The following is an 18,099-nucleotide window of genomic DNA, read 5'->3' on the forward strand; positions in this document are numbered from 1 at the left end:
AAGAATTCTATACACAACTCTGTGTGTGTGTGTGTGTGTGTGTGTGTGTGTGTGTGTGTGTGTGTGTGTGTGTATACGTGTACACACAGGGTATGGCCCAGCCAGTAACTTACCTCACATGATTCCAAAACATTTAGAGTAAATCATGGCTCCACCAACAGTGCATTAATATGCCTGTCTTTTCCCAGTACCTCCAACATTGATGATTTCTGTCTTTATTAATTTTCATTCAAGTATGAGATAAAACCTCAATATTTGTTCTAACTGTATTTATATTATTACTGATTTGAAGCCTATTTTTATGGTTGTAAATAGCTGTGTTTCTTCTGAGAAGTTTTTCAAAGGTTCTCAAAAGAATTGCAAACTACTATTAAGTTTATAAAAGATATCTCCAAATCACTGTATTATGAAAGAAATGCAAATCAAAACAACTTTGACATTCCACCTCACATCCAGAAAATTGGTAAAGATGACAAATACTGAAAATTAATGTTGGTCATTCTGAAAAGCAAGTTGGTCTATGTTAATCACTCTCCTTGCTTCCTCAATGAATTCAATGGTTTACAGTTTTTTCTCCTACTCTCATACTAGCTTACTTCTCCCTCTAATACTACAACCAATCTGTTCTACTCTCTCCTCCTTCCATGAGCTACTCCTCGACCCCACCTCCGCCACACACAAAGATAATTATATCCTCCCTCTTGCCATCATCCACAAATGTACAATTTCCATTTTCAAGAACGCTGAAATCCCTTTGTTTTTTGTTGTACCTGACTCTTTGTGATCCCATTTGGAGTTTTCTTGGCAAAGATATGGGAGTAGTTTGTCATTTCCTTGTCCAGCTCATTTTACAGGTGAGTAAATTGAAGCAAACAGGGTTAAGTGACTTGCCCAGGGACATATATGTAGTGTCTAAGGCCAAATCTTAACTCGGGTCTTCCTGACTCCAGGCCCAGGGCTCTATCCACTGCACCACCTAGCTGCCCCTTTCTCTTCAACTTCACTCCTGTGACTCCTCAATTCTATCCCAGGCCATCTCCCCTGCACTAGCCACTCTCTTCTCCTCATCTTCACTCCTTGGTGAACCAATTCAGCTCTACACTGTCCTCTTCTCTTGAATTGCTTAACTACCTTATAATATTGCCAATGACACCCAGCCAGGCCTCACCATTTATTGTCTTCATTCCTACACACCTACTGCTGAACAAAGGTGGAGAAAAGCAACAGTTCTGAATGGGTCCACTGCAAATTTATATTACATCACCTCAACTGGACCCTCACTGCTGCTAGGTATTCTTACTATACTTCCTTTATCAACTTGTTATAGTGGCCCTTCCAAAACTTTTCATCCCTCCTCAAACTAACCATGGGTTCTCCTCCCCTCACTCTCAGCTGAGAACTTTGCCACATATTTTATGGAAAAATTTGAGGCCATTTGCTGCAAACTCCCCCTTGTCTCCTCTTTCTCAGTTCTTATCACTCAGATGCCTTCTGCCACTTTCCCCTCCTTCACCCCAGACTGATGAAGTGGCCTCACTCCTTACCAAAGCTCACCCTTCTACTTGTTCAAGTGATCTTATTCCATCCTGTCTCTTCCAACAGACTGCTCCCTCTGTCATCCTCACTCTTTCCTTTACTTTCAATTTCCCCCTCTCATTTGCTACTGCTTACAAACATACCCATGTCTCCCTCTATCCTGAAAAAACCCTCACTTGATCCTTCTTTCTCTGCTATCATCTCATTTCTCTTCTGTCCCTTGTAGATAAATTCCTCAAAAAGGTCATCTACAATAGGTACCTCTATTTTCTCTCCACTCAACCCTTTAAATCCGGCTTCTGACCTTATCATTCTCCCAAAATTGCTCTCTCCAAAGTTCTCCAAAGAGATCTTCCAAAGATCTTTTAATTGCCAAATCCAATGGCCTTTTCTCAATCCTCATTCTCCTTGACCTCTCTGCAGACTTTGACACTATTGATCATTCTCTCCAACTTGATACTCTCTTCTCTCTAGGTTTTCAGGACACCACTTTCTCCTCATTTTCCTCTTACTTATCTAACCACTCCTCCAGATCTTTTGCTGGATCTTCCTCCAGATCAAATGCTCTAATAATACCTGTACTTCAAGAATTCTGTCTTGGACTTCTTCTCTTCTCCCTTGATACTACTTCACTTGGTGATCTCATCAGCTCCAAATGGATTTAATTACTCTCTATGCTGATGATTCTAAAATCTACCTACCCTGCCCCAGCCTCTTTGCTGACTTCCAATCTGACATCTACAACTGCCTTTTAAACTGGATATCCAATGACATCTGAAACTCAGCATGTCTAAAACAGAACTCTTTATCTTTCTCCTAAACATCCTACTTTCCCTATTACTGTAGAGGGCAACACCTTCCTCCTAGTGACCAAGTCCTTCAGGCTCACAATCTCAGATTCAACCTGATTCCTCACTCTCTCACCCCACCCCATTCCCAGCCAGTCTACTGCCAAGGCCTGTCAATCACCCTAGCAACATCTCTAGAATATGCCCCCTTCTCTCCTCTGATACTGTCACTCCCCTGGTGGCATCATCACCTTATGCCTTGACTATTACAACAGCTTGCTAGTAGATTAGACTGCCTCAAGTCTCTCCCTACTCCAATCCATCTTCCATTCAGCCACTAAAGTGATTTTCTTAAAACACAAGTCTGTTCATGTAACACACACACTCAACTGTGTCCAAGGGCTTCCTATTGCTTCCAGGAGCAAAAACATAATGTTCTGTTAAGCATTCAAAGCCCTTCATAATCTAGCCTCCTTCTACCTTTCCAGTCTTCTTACATCTTATTCTTCAATGTGTACTCTTCAATCCAGTGACCTGGCCTCCAAGATACTCCATCTTTCAGCTCCCGACATTTTCTCTGACTGAACTACATGTCTGGAACTCTCCTTCCTCCACTCCAATTACTGACCTCCTTGGCATCCTTTAAGTCCCAACTAAAAACCTACCTTTTACAGGAAGCCTTTTTCAACCTCTCTTAATTCCAGTGCCTTTTCTGTTAAGTATTCCTTATTTATCCTGTATATAGCTTGCTATGCATATATTTGTTTGCATGTTGTCTCCCCCCTTAGATTGTAAGCTACTTAAGGGGACAGACTGTCTTTTGCCTCTTCTTTAATCCCCAGTACATAGTACAGTGTCTGGCAAACAGTAGCTGCCTAATAAATGTTCAATGAATTGAACTGATTTGAGTCATGTTTTCATGGAAGAAAATAAGATTCTCCTCATGGCATTTTATTCCCCTGGAATGTAATCAGGCATGAGTGGCTTAATGGTGATGCCTACTGCCAAAAAAGCAGTGCAGTATGATGAAAAAACACTGCTGGATTCATTTCCTCATTCAACCATTTAACTAGCCATGTGAGAAGTCTCATAAGCTCTATGAGCTTCAGCTGCCTCATCTATGAAAATGGAGATAATTAAGCCTACCTAAGGCTAGGGGTTAGACAAAATGATTCCTTGGTATTCTCTCTCTACGATCTAAGATTCCAAGTGTGATACTCGAATTCTATTAGTATCTTATAAACAAAGAGGAAAAAGAAGAAATAAAATTCCAGAAGTCATGAGTATAGAAATATGGAATCCTGAAGGCAGGAAACAAATTTCTATAGTCTAAGTAGGAGCAGGATGGTTGTTACAAAGGCAAGCTGATTAGCAATGATATTCCAAAAAAACTGCAAAGAAAAAGGGGAAATGATAATAGGAGATTACAACTCTTAGCAGCCTATTAGAATATTGTTAGTCCTTGATAATAGCCAATATACCAGGGGGCTGGCTCCTATTACTATCCTTTACTTTCTTACAAAGAAAAAGTCAACAAGCATTTATCAAATACTTAAGTGCCAAACACTCTGCTAAGCACTGGGGATACAGAAAAAGGCAAAAACAGTCCTTGCCTTCAAGAAACTTAAATTCTAATACAGAAGACAACATGGAAACAACTACGTACATACAAGATATAGAAAGGAGTCATGGATATTGGGAGGAATGGGAAAGGCTATTTGTTATTTGTGGAAGTTAGGACTTGAATGGAGTTTTGAAGCTGGGGGAGCCAGGACTTGGAGGTGAAGAGCATAGTGGATAGCCAGTCACAAGTCACAGATTCAGAAGATGGAGCATAATATATAAGAAAAGCAAGGTCAGTGTCCCTAGATTAAAGACTACATGGAAGAGAATAAAGTGTAATGTCAGAAAAGGAGAAAGATGCCAGGTTGCGAAGGCCTTTAAATGCCAAACAGAGAATTTTATATTTAATCCTGGAACAGGCACTTATTAACAATGTCCTAGAGATCCAGCAAGGATATGTGACTAATTTCTCTATGAAGGAGTTTTGTTTTGTTTTTGTATTGAGTTTCTTTCTAAGGAGTAGAAAATTTATAGTTTCGTTTGGGGCTAAATATTCCTTTTCCTTGTTATTTTAAAGTATTGCCACCTTGTAATTACTCTAACTTAAAAAAAAAGAGGGGTTCAAAAGAACAGTTTAGTTTTGACTGTTTAAATTTATCTTCCACAGAAAGCACTCAAATTTGTGAAATTCTAAAAGATTTTACAACAGCATAATTTATATTTCCTTATATATGAAGTATTTTACTGATCTTGAATTTTGGGTTAAAAATGCTAATGCAATTCTTATGTTTAGTCTGTAGAGAAAAAAAAATGAATTGAAAGTCTGAAGCAGAGACACACTTCTATTCCAAGGGTTTGAAAAACTACAGTTTTCCCACATTTTGAAACTGTCAAAGATATAGACCAAGATCAAAGATTTGCAGAATCTAGATAAAGCTTCTATGAATACTCAGTCATGATGATCCACTTTACTACTTTTGTAGGATTGTACAGTAGTCAGTTCTTTTAAAATGGGCAAAAACCATCTTTACCTTAAGAAACAATGATGCAACTCAGACCTGTTCAATTCAACATTAATTCACACATTCACATCTAGGGCAGAATGTTGTGGTAGGCATTTGGTGGGAAAAGGAAGAAAGTTCAGACTACAAAAAAATCACAACTTGAAAGAGATCATTTCATTTGTGTAGGACCTCCCAGGAGGAAACTGACTAACAAAGTAGATCATCAACTGTTCTTCAATATATAGCCTTCTTTGTGTTAGAAAGCTTTTCTCTACCTGAAGCCTTAATCTGCCTCTAGGCAATTTACACCCTTGGACCAAGAAGAATAAGTCTAATTCTTCTACATGACAATTCTTCAAATACTTTAAGACAGTTACTATGTACCTGTAAGTCTTCTTAAAAGCTTGTTCCCTTCCCCTTTCCCACTGCTTCAAGAATAAAATGCAAACCTTAGCATCTGAAGTCCTTCATGGTCTGGCTACAGTCTCCCTCTCCAGGCTTATTTCCCATTGGCACACTTTGCTCCCAGCCAAACTAGACTGTTTTCTATTCTCTGAATTCAGCAGTTCATCTTCACAACTCCTGTGCCTTCTTTGCTCAGGCTCTCCCGAATGCCTGTCATGTACCCCTGCCTCACTACCACTTCTTGGAATCCTTAATTTCTTTTACGGCTTAATTCAAATGACATCTCCTATGAGAAATCTCTCCTGATGCCCCCTGCTGTTACTACTATTTCTATTCTCAAATTATATTGCATTTATCTGTTCAAATGCCATATCACTTCAGTAGAATGTCAGCTCCTTCAGGGTATGGGGCTTTTTGTTTTCATTTTAGTATTTGGACTGCTGGCCCTGAGCACAATGACCTGCACAAAGGATCTTGTGGGATTAACATTAATCCATTAAGGACTACTTTTTGGGTCCAGCCACTGTTCCAGTTCATAATATACCTAACTGGACTACTGTCCAGCCCATATCTCTTCAGTTTGTCCACAAGAATATGAAATGCTCTGTCAAACACTGGATAAACTGAGTTTAACCTAAGCTATAACTAAGACTCATATAAACACAACTTCAAAACCATTTTTTAATAAACAAGACCTAAAAATTAACTTTTCATGGCTGGGCTACACCATGCCAATAAACTACAAATGACAATACTATACAAATTACTCTGAAAATGTAATGCTACAGAAATCAAATTACTAAGGAATACTTTCTAGAATTCTATAACAAAATTCATTTGGAAGGGAAAAAAGGTCAAGAATATCAAAAGATATAATGAAAAAAGTAGGAAGAAAACGATATTGGTGCTATCAGATCTAAAACTATACTGCAAAGTAGTACTTAATCTCATAGTTGATAAACATACACATACACACAAGTTGATTATTGGAAAAGAGTTGATAACTAAGACCTAGAAACACATACAGAAGGCCAGTGTTTAAAAAAAATCCAAACTACTGGAAAATTGTTTTATTCAAAAGAACGTGGTAGAATAAAGCAGTCTAGAGAGAAAAGCTATGAATCTTCATTGGTAAAAGGAGGTCCCTATATCAATGGAATCATAGGTCCTGTCCTGTTTAACCAACCATATTAAGGAAAAGATCAGACTAGAATAAGAACACTGCTTAGGGTGGACAAGAAAATAATAATAGTTAGCATTTGCCAAGGTCCTATTATTATCCCCATTTTTCAGATAAAGAAACTGAGACAGAGGAGTTAGTATGTTTCTGAGGAAGGATTTCATCTTAGGTCTTCTTCACTCTATGTCCAACATTCCAGAGAGCCACAGATATCCATAAATAACTGACTCTGTAGAGAAGGCTGAACTACGTAGCTTACTTTGCTTCTGTTTTCTCTTCCAAGGGGAATGAATAATCTTTAGACTAGCAAGGACAGACCAAAAATAAGGGCTAGGGTAGTCCCAAAATAAGTATGGAAATGGTAAATAACCACCATGTTGTTCTCGATGAATTCATATCACTTGGCCCATACAACCTAAATATAGTTAGTAAAAAGATGACAAATTGTAGTTTGTAAACCTGGATGAAAAAAAAAATAAGAAAATTATGAAGAGAATTGGGTTTGGAAGAAAATAGTTATTTTGTATATATTGAGTTTGAAACGTTTATGGGCCATTCAGGTGGAGAAGTTAATCAAGCAGATGGTAATGTAGGACTAGAGTTCAAGAGAAGTGAGAAGGGATGGAGATAGAGATTTGGGAGTCATCTGCATAGAAAAATAAGAGTTGAAACCATGGAAGTGGCTGAGATCCATTTTGGCCATCTTCTTGCCAGGCCACCCTGCTGATACTATTACTCCCCTGCAAATGGGATTTCCATGTTCTAGAGGACCTGAGCCATTCCAATTTGGAACTCCCATTGTAAAACTGTACTGTCCTGACTGCCTGCCCTATCCAGTCAGTCACATACCCTCAATCATGCTTTACCTTGCCAATCTTTTGGACACGCTAAAGCATGAGTACACCCATACACTTTTTAATCTGGGAAGAGAAATCAAATCAACACCATCATTCCCTCTACAAGAGTATGCCAAATAATTGCTTTTTGATTCTACTCAATATCCCTATGAGTGGCCCAAAACACCCTTCCATAACCACTATTCCCCAATATGTGTTGCCTTCCCCTATTCAAATGGAGTTCTTTGAAGACAAAATCATCTGTTTTTCATTTGTATCCTTTGGAGAAAGCACAGTGCCTGGCACATAGTAATCATCCTGGGAAAGGGAGAGGAGTGGTACATGATTATAGTTTGAGAAGATGGGTTCAGATCTGGCCATGCTTGTAGGCAACAGGGAAGGCATCAGAGGATAAGGAAATGTCGAAAATTAGAGAAAGGGGATTGACAACCTCCTAAAGATCAGAGGGGACAGAATAAAGGACACAAATACAGGAAATAACATTGGCAAGAATAAGGACCACCTTATGTTCTAAGACTAGAACAGAGGACCACCTTATGTTCTAAGACTAGAACAGAGGAGGAGGGAAGATGCTAAAGTGATCAACACAGAGTGTATGGGGGGTGGGGAAGGAGTGTATGGGGTAAGAGGACTGAACACCAAACAGAGGATTTTATATTTGATCATGCAAGTACCAGGGAGCTACTAGAGTTACTTGAATAGAACAGTGACATGGACACATGTGAAGAACACTTTGGCAGCTGTGTGGAAAATGAACTGGAGTGAGGAGAGACTTGCAGCAGGGAGACCAAACAACAGGCTATTAAAAGTCCAGGAATGAAGTGATAAGGGCCCGTACCAGAGTAGTGGCAGTATCAAAGGGGAGAAGGGAATGTATAAGAGATGCAACAAAGACTTCCACAAGTCTTGCCAAATGATTGGATATGGAGAGTGAAAGTGAGGAGCTGAAAATTACATCTAGATTTTGAGACTGGGTGACTGGCTACCCTGGACAGTAACGCTAAAATTAAAAAGAAAGGAGAGTTTGGGAAGAAAGATGAGTTCAACTGAGGACTTGTTGAGATTAAGATGTCTATGAGCTATTGCTCTAAATGTTCAATAGACAGTTGAAGATGCAAACTGGAGGGTCAATAGAGAAGTTAAAGAAGGCTAAATAAGTAGATCTGGGATTCATCAGCATAGAGATAATTCAATCTGTGAGAGTTGATGAGATCACCAAATGAATTAATATAGAGGGAGAAGACAAGGTAACTCAGGACATAACCCTGAGGGATACCCATAGCTAGTGTAACCTAACAGTGAGTTGAAGATCCAGCAAATGAGACTAAAAAGGAATAGATAGGCAGGAGAACCAGGAGGGAATAGTGTCATAAAAACCCAGAAGAGGGTAACTATGTCAAAAGCTGCAGAAAGGTCAAGAAAAGTAAAGATTGAAAAAAGGTTGTTAAATTTAGCAATTAAGAGTTTGACAGTAACTTCAGAATTCATTTCAGATGAATGATGTGGTCAGAAGTCAGAGTGTAAAGAATTAAGGGACCAGAGAGCGAAGTAAGTGAAGGCAGCTATTGTAAATGGCCTTCTCAAAAATTTTAGCCATGAAAGACAGTAGAGTTATGGGATGATAGCTAACAGGATTGGATGAATCAAGGAAGTATTTTTTGAGGATGGGCAAGACACGGCATATTCACAGGCAGTGGGGAAGCAGCTAGTACAGAAATAGAGACTGAAAATTAAGTGAAAGAATGAGAAAGATAAAAGGAATAATTTGCTGGAGGAGAATGGAATCACTTATGAATATAGAGGGGTTTGCCTTGGCAAAGAGAAAGATCACCTCATTGTGTGAGACAAGGGTGAATGTAGATAGTGACAGAAAGAATCTGGAGATGTGAAATGAAGAGTAGGGGAGAAGAGGGCCACAATTTTTTTCAATGAAATATAAGCCAATGCCATCTTGCCAGAATTTGTCCTCCATGGCAGAGGCTTTAAGAAACTAGCATCACCTCCACACCACATTGGCATCAGAATGAGACTTTAGTGAAGAATAGTTCAGCTATACTTTAATGCACTCAAAGACATGATCTTATCAATATGGGTTCTCCCTCCAATGGTATAGATAACAAACCATAAATGACATGGTAATAGATTTTTACTTGAAAATCTAAGATTTATAACAGCTCTTTTTTTTAATGAGAAAATATGTTCTTAGGTACAAATAATGTGCTATAATGGACAAATCACTGGACTAAACTGAAGCAGGAGACCTGGGTTCTAGTAGCAGCAAGCTGTGTGACCTTGGTATGTTATATTGCATCTCTGGGCCTCATCTGTAAAATGAAAGGTTTCTAGTAATCATTTGAAGTGCTTTCTACCTCTAAAATTCTAGTTTTATGAATCACAAAACCAATATACTTTATTGTAAAGATATGAGCTCTTAAACTTGAATTTTCCAGAAGCTTGAGAAAATTATTTTCAACTATTATTTTCAAAATTTTTTCTAAAATGTTTGGCATATTTCTCTGTTTTCATAAACACGTAATAGGGAACATAATTTAACCTTTTTTCTTGATTTCTCAGGGTCATGATTATGGTCATCACTATGTACTATGCTGGAATATAATGTCTTCCAACATTTCTGAAGCACCCCTCCACTAAATGGTCCAGACTGCTAAGCTTCTGAGTGATTTCATTTTCCTGTCTTTTCCCTTGTCAGGATGATAACTATCATTTCTTTCTGTTGTTAGTATGCCTGTCTCCAGCAGGGGCCACTTCTAATTTGTTGTTTGGTACCTTCCAACTCTACACTTCTGTAAACCAGAAAACTAAACCTGTCAGAGCTATATTGGAAGGAAAAGTACATAGGTTCTAAATGAGAAAGGAACCTCTCCTATAAGTAGAGTATATGCTAGTATGGTCTCTGTAACATTTTGGCTCTTCTGAGGTGGTTGTTTATTTCTTTTTTAAGGACATAGGGAGAGGAGAGGAAGTTCTTCCTTCTGGGTTCCTAACAATATTCTCAATAACTGCAGCTGTTCCTGGATAAAGAAGGTATTACTTTGTCACTTTATTAGAGAAGAAACCTCTAAGAAGCTGGAGACTGATCTACACTTAATTTTAACTGATTGTCCTCACCAATATCTTCAAAACACTGTCAATATTATTCTTTAGGAATCACCTCTCTGCCCATCATGTTACATTATTAGTTATTCAATCATTTTCAATTATGTGCTACTCTTTGTGACCCAATCTGGGATTTTCTTGGCAAAGATACTGGAGCAGTTTGCCATTTCCTTCTCCAGCTCATTTTACAGATAAAGAAATTGAGGAAACAGGGATAAGTGACTTGCCCAGGGTCATATAGCTAGTAAGTGTCTGAGGCCAGATTTGAAGTCTTCCTGAACTCCAGGACCAGAACTCTATCTACTGTGCCACCTAGCTGTCTGCTCAGTGTGTTACCGATATTTTTAATGAAAACTTCCAAGATCTGTGAGAGTTCTCAACTCTCCACCATGTACACTCAAACATTAGCCTTGTATGTTATACTCCCTCCTAGAGGATATGTCAGTCAAACTCATTCATTGGAAAGAATTCATGACAACAGAACAGCCAAAAAGAATCCATTAAGCCCCAACTCTATGCCAAATATAGTGCTTATCACTGAGGATGTAAAGGTAAAAATGGTCCCTGTTCTCAAGAAGCTGACAGTCTAATACAAGAAATAAGCATGTACAAACAAGACACATAGGCATATGTGTATATGCCTATAAATATACAGACATACAGATATACATGTAAGCATATAAGCACATATAGACATATGTATATACACCTATACAAAGATATACACATATGCATATACACGTGAGTATCTATATAAATATACATGACACATACATACATGTACTTATATAAAACAAATAGTCACATGTGCATATACACATACATGTATATGTATATTCACATAATGACATGTAAAACATACATGCATGTGTACATATACATGTACAGATATATGCTTGTATGTGTTGTGGTTAAGTCATGTTTGACTCTTCATGACCCCATTTAGAGTTATCTTGGCAAAGATAGTGGAATGGTTTACTGCTTCCTTCCCCAGTTCATTTTATAATTGAGGAAACTGAGGGAAACAGGGGTAAGTGACTTGCCCAGGGTCACAAAGTTATTAAGTGTCTAAGGCTGGATCTGAACTCATGAAGATGAGTCTTCCTGACTTCTGGCCCAGAAGTCCTAACACTATACCACTAGATGCCCTTTACTGTACCATGTGTATATGCACATACACAAATAAACATGTGTATATACATGCATATGTACATACACACACATACATATGTGTTTCTTTATCATTCAATTGTGTCCAACTCTTTGTGACCAAATGGACCATAGCACACCAATACTGTCCATGGGGTTTTCTTTGAAAAGATATTGGAGTGGTTTGCCATTTCCTTCTCCACTGGATTAAGACAAGCAGGTTAAGAGACTTGCCTTGGGTTACACACTTAGTACATGTCTGAGGGCAAATTTGAACTCAGGTCTTCCTGATTCCAGGACAGCATTCTATCCACTGAGCCATCTAGCTGCCTCATATGCGTATATATACATATACAAATATAAAGGTCTACAGAGCCACTGTAATGGCCTCATTGTTATATGCTTGTGAAACCTGGATAGTATACCAATGCCATGCCAGAAAACTGAAATTGTTTCCATTTGAATTGTCTTGGGAAAATTCTGAAGATACTTGGCAGGATAAGATGCCAGACCCTGAGGTTCTTTCTCAAACCAAACTCCAAGCATGAAAAACACAGGCTTGCCAAAACGACTACTTTACGTAGAACTCACACCAGGAAAGTGTTCTTTTGGTGATCAGAAGAAGGAATACAAGGGGTGATCAGAAGAAGGAATACAAGGATATTCTCAAGGTCTCTCTTAAGAACTTCGGAATTGTGTGACATGGGAGACACTGGCACAGGACCACTCAGTATGGTGTGCCCTGTCACAGAAGGTGCTGTGCTCCATGAGCAAAGCAACTCAAAAGAAAAATGCAAGATGCACAAATTTAGAGAATCCACCTCAAACATTCATGTTGACTACTGGTGCAAGACCTGTGGAAGAACATTCTGAGCTCATATTGGTCTATCAGTCAAAGCTGGACACACTGTAACTTGACTCCAGCATAGTAGTTGTTTTGATCCTCTCGGAGAAAGGACAACAACCAACAAACAAGTGCATATACAAATATGCATGTATGTATATATATAGCACAGCTGGTGGTACCCTGGCTAGAGTGCTGGCCCTAGAGTCAGGAAGATCTAGGTTACAACCCAGCCTCAGGCACTTACTAGCTGTGTGATCCTAGGCAAATCACTTAACCCCTTTTGCCTCATTTTCCTCATCTGTAAAATGAGCTGGAGAAGAAAATGGCAAACCACTCCAGTGGCCCCAAATGGGGCCATAATGAGCCAGAAACAACTAATGAACCCCCCTCAAAAGCATACGTTTACATATACAAACATGCGCATACATGCATGTGTATGTACAAATAGGCAACATGTATATGAACATGCACAAATCCACATATATGGACATATACCCATACATTGCATGTATACAAACAGGCATGCGCAATATGCAAATACATATATACAAATATATACATACATTGAAATATAAACATGCACATATGTACAAACACATGCATAGACACCGTGTATCACACACACACAGTGTAATCAACAGAGAGAAAGCACTGGCATTAAGAGAGATTAGGAAAAGCTTCCTGTAGAAGGTGGGAGGTTAGCTGGAACTTGAAGGAAGCCAGGAGGTGGGAACGAGGGAGCGCATTCCAGGCTTGGGGGACGGGATGAAATAGCAAGACCATCCTCTTGAGTGAGGATCATTAAGTGCCTCTGCTCCGTAGCACCGGGCAGGGCACTAGGGTGCAGCAAGGCACCGTCCCGTCTGTTACCCCAAAGTCCTGGGACCCCTCCCCCCCACAAAGAGCAAGGGAACTTCAGCTTTGGCTGTGCCCCCTCTGGCACGAGGGAGGATGACTCTGGGACACTCGGGGACGGAGTTCGACCTCACTTAATGCAAAGTTTGCTCTCGCTCTCCACGTCCGGGGTGGGGGAGTGGGGGCCAGCCCCGGTGGAGGGCGCCCCTTGAGGGTCGTCCCCTGCAGGACCCCGCACCCTGGCTGCCCCAGCGGCCAGGAATCCCTCCTCCTCCCCCTGCCCTCTCCCCCCCTCCCCCGGCCAGGGGCTCCAGGAGATGTTCGGCCGCCCCCGCTCCTCCGCAGCCGCTCTCGCCCCCAGCCCGGGCCCGCACTCCACGGCCGTTGGTCCCCTACGGACTGGGAGGGCGCGCGTGCAGCCGCCTCCGTAGCCGCTGCCGCCGCCGCCGCCCTGCCCGTCCCACTCGCGAGGAACGCCTCTTCCCCGCCACGCCCCCCTCGCGGCTGCCCACGCCTGTGCCCACTCGGCGCCACTCACCATACGTCGGGTCCGAGGGCTGTCTCGGAGCGAGGGCCGGGGCAGTTCGGGAGAAAGCACCCAGCGGTGATCCGCGGGCACCAGCACGTAGGGCACGCTCCGGCGAGGGCGCGAGGCGAGGCGCGCGGCCGAGGCGGCGCTACCGCCCGAGCTTCCCGGGGAGAGGAGACGCGGAGCGTGCGCGGTCCCGGTCGGGGCCGTCACCCTGGGCTTGCCTTTGTTGGGTCCCCCGTCCTGGGTCGGGTCGGGAGCGCTTAGAGGAAAGGTAGGAGGGTGGTGATGCTGCGCTCCGGGGAACATTTGAACCCGAGCTAGGCTGAGACCGAGAAGAGGAGGAAGGCAAGCAGTGGACGGGGCATCCCCAGCCTGGCTCAAACAGTTGGTACCTTTGTACCCAAAGGCCCATTGTTCATTCATTCACCCTTCCACGGACAGTTACGGCGCAATGCCTGCTACACCCCAGGCATTGTGCTAGGTTCTGGGGAATACAAAGATGTCTAAGACAGGACTGCAGGACTCGGAGCAGGAAGGGCACCTCAGGCTCCTTTACTTCGACCTCCTCATTTTACAGAGGAGGAAACTGAGGCCCAGACAGATGAAGGGATCTGCATTTATTTGCTCAGCATTACAGAGATAGTAAGTGGTAAAATCCGCAACCACAATAACAGTAACAACAGACATCTATATAGCTTGACACAGGCTCCTCAGTGACTTGGGACAAGGCTCTTCCTATCTCTAAGCCATGACATTTTTTTATCTACAATATGAGAGACTTTGAGAATAAAATGAGGGAATTGCAAAGAAACAGATTTAAGCTTAATGTAAGGTTTAAAAAAAAAACCTTTCTAACAATGAGAGCTGTTCATAAGTGGAATGGATTGTTTAGAGAGGTAGGTAGGTTCCCCCTTCATAGAAGTCTCTGAGGAGAAAGTGGAGGACCACTTGGGTATTATTGTAACTTTAATAAAGCCCTGAGTTATTGCAGTCATTGGAATTGAAAGGTAGAGACAGATGTGAGAGACATTGCATTCTCTTCGTGTGCATGCTATGTGCAAGGCATTGTCGGGAGGCACTGAAGCAAGATTCTATAGGACTTAACAATGGATTGGTTCAGAGCTGGGTCTTTTAAGGTTGCATCAAAAGGAGTTCATCAAACAAAGAACAGGCAGGCTAGTTTCATTTTACCACCATCTTTAATAGGTATTGTGTAAGGGACTGAGCTAGGAGCTTTACCAACTCAGTTTTAAAATACATGAATTGACTTGTGAAGACTACAGGTGTGAAATGTTGAACATGTCATGAGTCAGATCCTTGGTCTATTGGGTTTTGCTCAAATTGTTCTTCATTACAAGAAAACGTGGTGGGGGTGGGGGGAGCATGTAAGGGAAAGTTATGTTAAAAGGTATAGATATTAATTTGAAAAATAAATTTTAAGAAAGAATGCAAAGCCTCATACATTATTGAAACCATGACAGAGGCAGACATATAATAAACAGTAAATGAATAATTAATATTTATTTTAAAGAGAAAGATACATTACTATTTTTTCCAACAGGACCAGTGCTCTCATCAGCATAGGGAGATACCTTCTATTCAAAAGCAGAATGAGCTGCCTCAGAAGGTAGTGGGCTGCCCCTTATGTGAGGTTCTTAGGGAAAAGTTGGTATGTCAGGTACTTGATAGGTGATTTTTTATTTGGGTATGGGTTAGTATAGATGGCCTCTGAACCAGCCCTTCTGCAGAGTAACCCAAATTCCCTGAAGTATCTGATTTCTCCCCATGAAAAACAACTTTTCAGTTTCTTTGGGAAACATGCTCCTGAAGCAACTGATGGTTTGTTAGTTAGTTACTCAATAAACTATTAAGAGCTACAACACAAACAAAACCCTGCCTATTTTGATACCCTACAGGGCAAGTATAGTCACTCCATAATGAATAGATTCCATTATGCCTTTATCAGTATGGATTCTCAATAAAGATTTGTAATATCATCATTATAATTAATGTTAATGATGATGTTCTAGTTGTAACATGTATTTTAAATTGATGCTTGTGTTTTGTTTTTTACTTCACAGAGATACTTAGCATGTTCTGCCAATGCCTAATATTTGCCTTCATGGACAATCTTCCTGGTAAAGGATCATTAGCATGTTGTTTCTTTTCTTCTGAGGTGTCTAGGGTTAGGACAGAGTGAACAAATAGTGAAAAGACATTTTATGGGGCACAAAATAGCAGTCCTCCAGGAAACTTCTACTGAATCTTACTCAATCATTCCTTTTCTTATATCTAGATCACTGTGTCACTGAAATGACCCTGGAATCTCGAAGGCAATGTCAAGGAAGTACAAAACCTAGAATATCATACCCATACTCAGCTAGAAAGGATTTGAGTACGGGACCAGTGACAGAACAGGTATCTCTCACCTGAAGAAGAATCTAGCTAAGTCCAAAAAGGCTATCATCGGATTAGCTGTAGAATGATTTTTGTGTTACGTAACAGCTCCTAGAAACCATCAGCTTAAGATGTCTCAATTAACTAATCAACAAGCTCCTGTTAGTCTCTAAATATGTGCCAGGCAGCAGAGATATAAAGCAAAAAAATTAAATAGTCCGTACCCACAAAGAACTGACATTTTATCAGGGCAAACAATGTACATTTGTATCATGAATACAAAACAAATAGAAAGCAAACACAAAGGATTGTTTTTTTGGGGGGGAGTGAGAAATGGTAGTGGTTCAGCAAAGGCTTTATATAAGGTAGAAGATGGTGACGGTGCTAGACTTTGAAGAGAGCTATGGATTCTAACAGGTATAGGTGAAGAGGGAGTGAATTTCACTTATGTGGAACAGCTTATGCAAAGACACAGGGAAAGCAGAAATTACAATTTATAGCAGTGGAGGGAGTACCCCCCTTCTACCCAAATCACAGATCATTGTAGTGTTAAATATCAGGTATCAAAAGTCATAGTTACACCAAAAGACCCTACTAATTAGAATATGGTGTGGTTCTTTTCAAAACTTTCCTAAATAAAACATTACAATTTTTTGATTATTGTGTCTACAACAGCAATTTGGTGTGGGGCTAAATGAATCTGATAATGACCAAACAGTTCCTTAGATGACTGCATTATCTTTAAAAATCCTAAATGCCATTTCTACCCTAAAAATCATAGGATCATGCATTTAAAGTTGAAAGGGTCGTTAAAGGCCTTCTAGTCCAATTCCCTCTTCTTTTTACAGATGAGGTAAGTGAAGCCATGAAAGGTCTCTGCCCAAGGTCACATAGGTAAGTAAGTGGCAAAGGTGGTGGTCTCTGACTTCAAATAGTGCTTTTCCCAACTGTATCATACTTGCTCCAAAAAAAGGACTAGGATAAACCCATAAATCTAACCCCTTTCTTCCTGGAAGACAACTTCAGCCATAGAATTCACACCTCAATGGTACCCTCTGCCCCTGCAGCCCCTCCCTTTGATTGGATGGCTCTTCCCAGAATTTCCATTTAAGGAGGGTGCTCAGACCAAACATCAATTCATTCCTCACCAGACTGTACTCCAGACTCCTCCTCCCTTCGTTTTATGTGTTGTCTTCCCCCATTAGACTGCAAGCTCCTTGAGGGCAAGGACTATCTTTTTTATTGTATTTGTGTTCTCAGCACTTGGCTCAGTCCCTGGTACACTGCAAGTGTTTAGTAAATCCTTGTTGGCGACTGAAAATGATACAAAGCACAAATTTGTTAGTTGGGTAATTGGGCCAGAGCACACAGCAAATGCTCTGAAAATGATGCTTCCGTGGGCCAAACCCCATTGCAATTGATAACAGAAAAAGCAAAGCACACAGTGTACTTTCTTGAAATCTTTCTAGCTTGATGGTACCTCTTAGAACGTGTGCTCTGCTAGTAATGCCTTTCAAAATAGACAATTACTTCCATGCCAAGGAGAACCTCAGTAAAAATTAGGGTGTGTACTTCAAAAAAATAAGCATTTGTACCAAAACCGAGATGCATAATAAGCCAAATTTTCATGTGTAACCCAGCAGCAATAATAGCATAACAAAACTCAGCATTTTGCTGATCCCTGCTGTTATAGATACTTCATTTCCTGAAAGATGAATTCTTGAAAAAAAAAATCCATTTTCTCTATGAGGTGTAAACACATTCTTCGTCAGACGTGTTTTAATCATATAAATATTCAAATCTTCCTTTCTATATTCAGAATTCTAGTTCAGTGAGGCAGTGAAGGCTCTTTATTTTCCTTTGAAAGTG

At 40.5% G+C, this 18,099-nt stretch overlaps 1 protein-coding gene across 1 annotated transcript in view; it reads right to left on the reverse strand.

The window, feature by feature from the left end:
• The window catches only part of BTBD3 (BTB domain containing 3), a 52,385-nt gene extending 38,439 nt beyond the window's left edge, over nucleotides 1–13,946 (reverse strand). The window contains exon 1 of the mRNA XM_020986127.2: nucleotides 13,840–13,946. The gene's annotated coding sequence lies outside the window, so the exon portion shown is untranslated. The remainder of the gene's footprint in view (nucleotides 1–13,839) is intronic.
• Nucleotides 13,947–18,099: the final 4,153 nt, after the last annotated feature.

This window comes from Phascolarctos cinereus, unplaced genomic scaffold, assembly GCF_003287225.1.
Source record: "Phascolarctos cinereus isolate Bilbo 61053 unplaced genomic scaffold, phaCin_HiC Scaffold_2;HRSCAF=192, whole genome shotgun sequence".
Lineage (NCBI taxonomy): Eukaryota > Metazoa > Chordata > Mammalia > Diprotodontia > Phascolarctidae > Phascolarctos > Phascolarctos cinereus.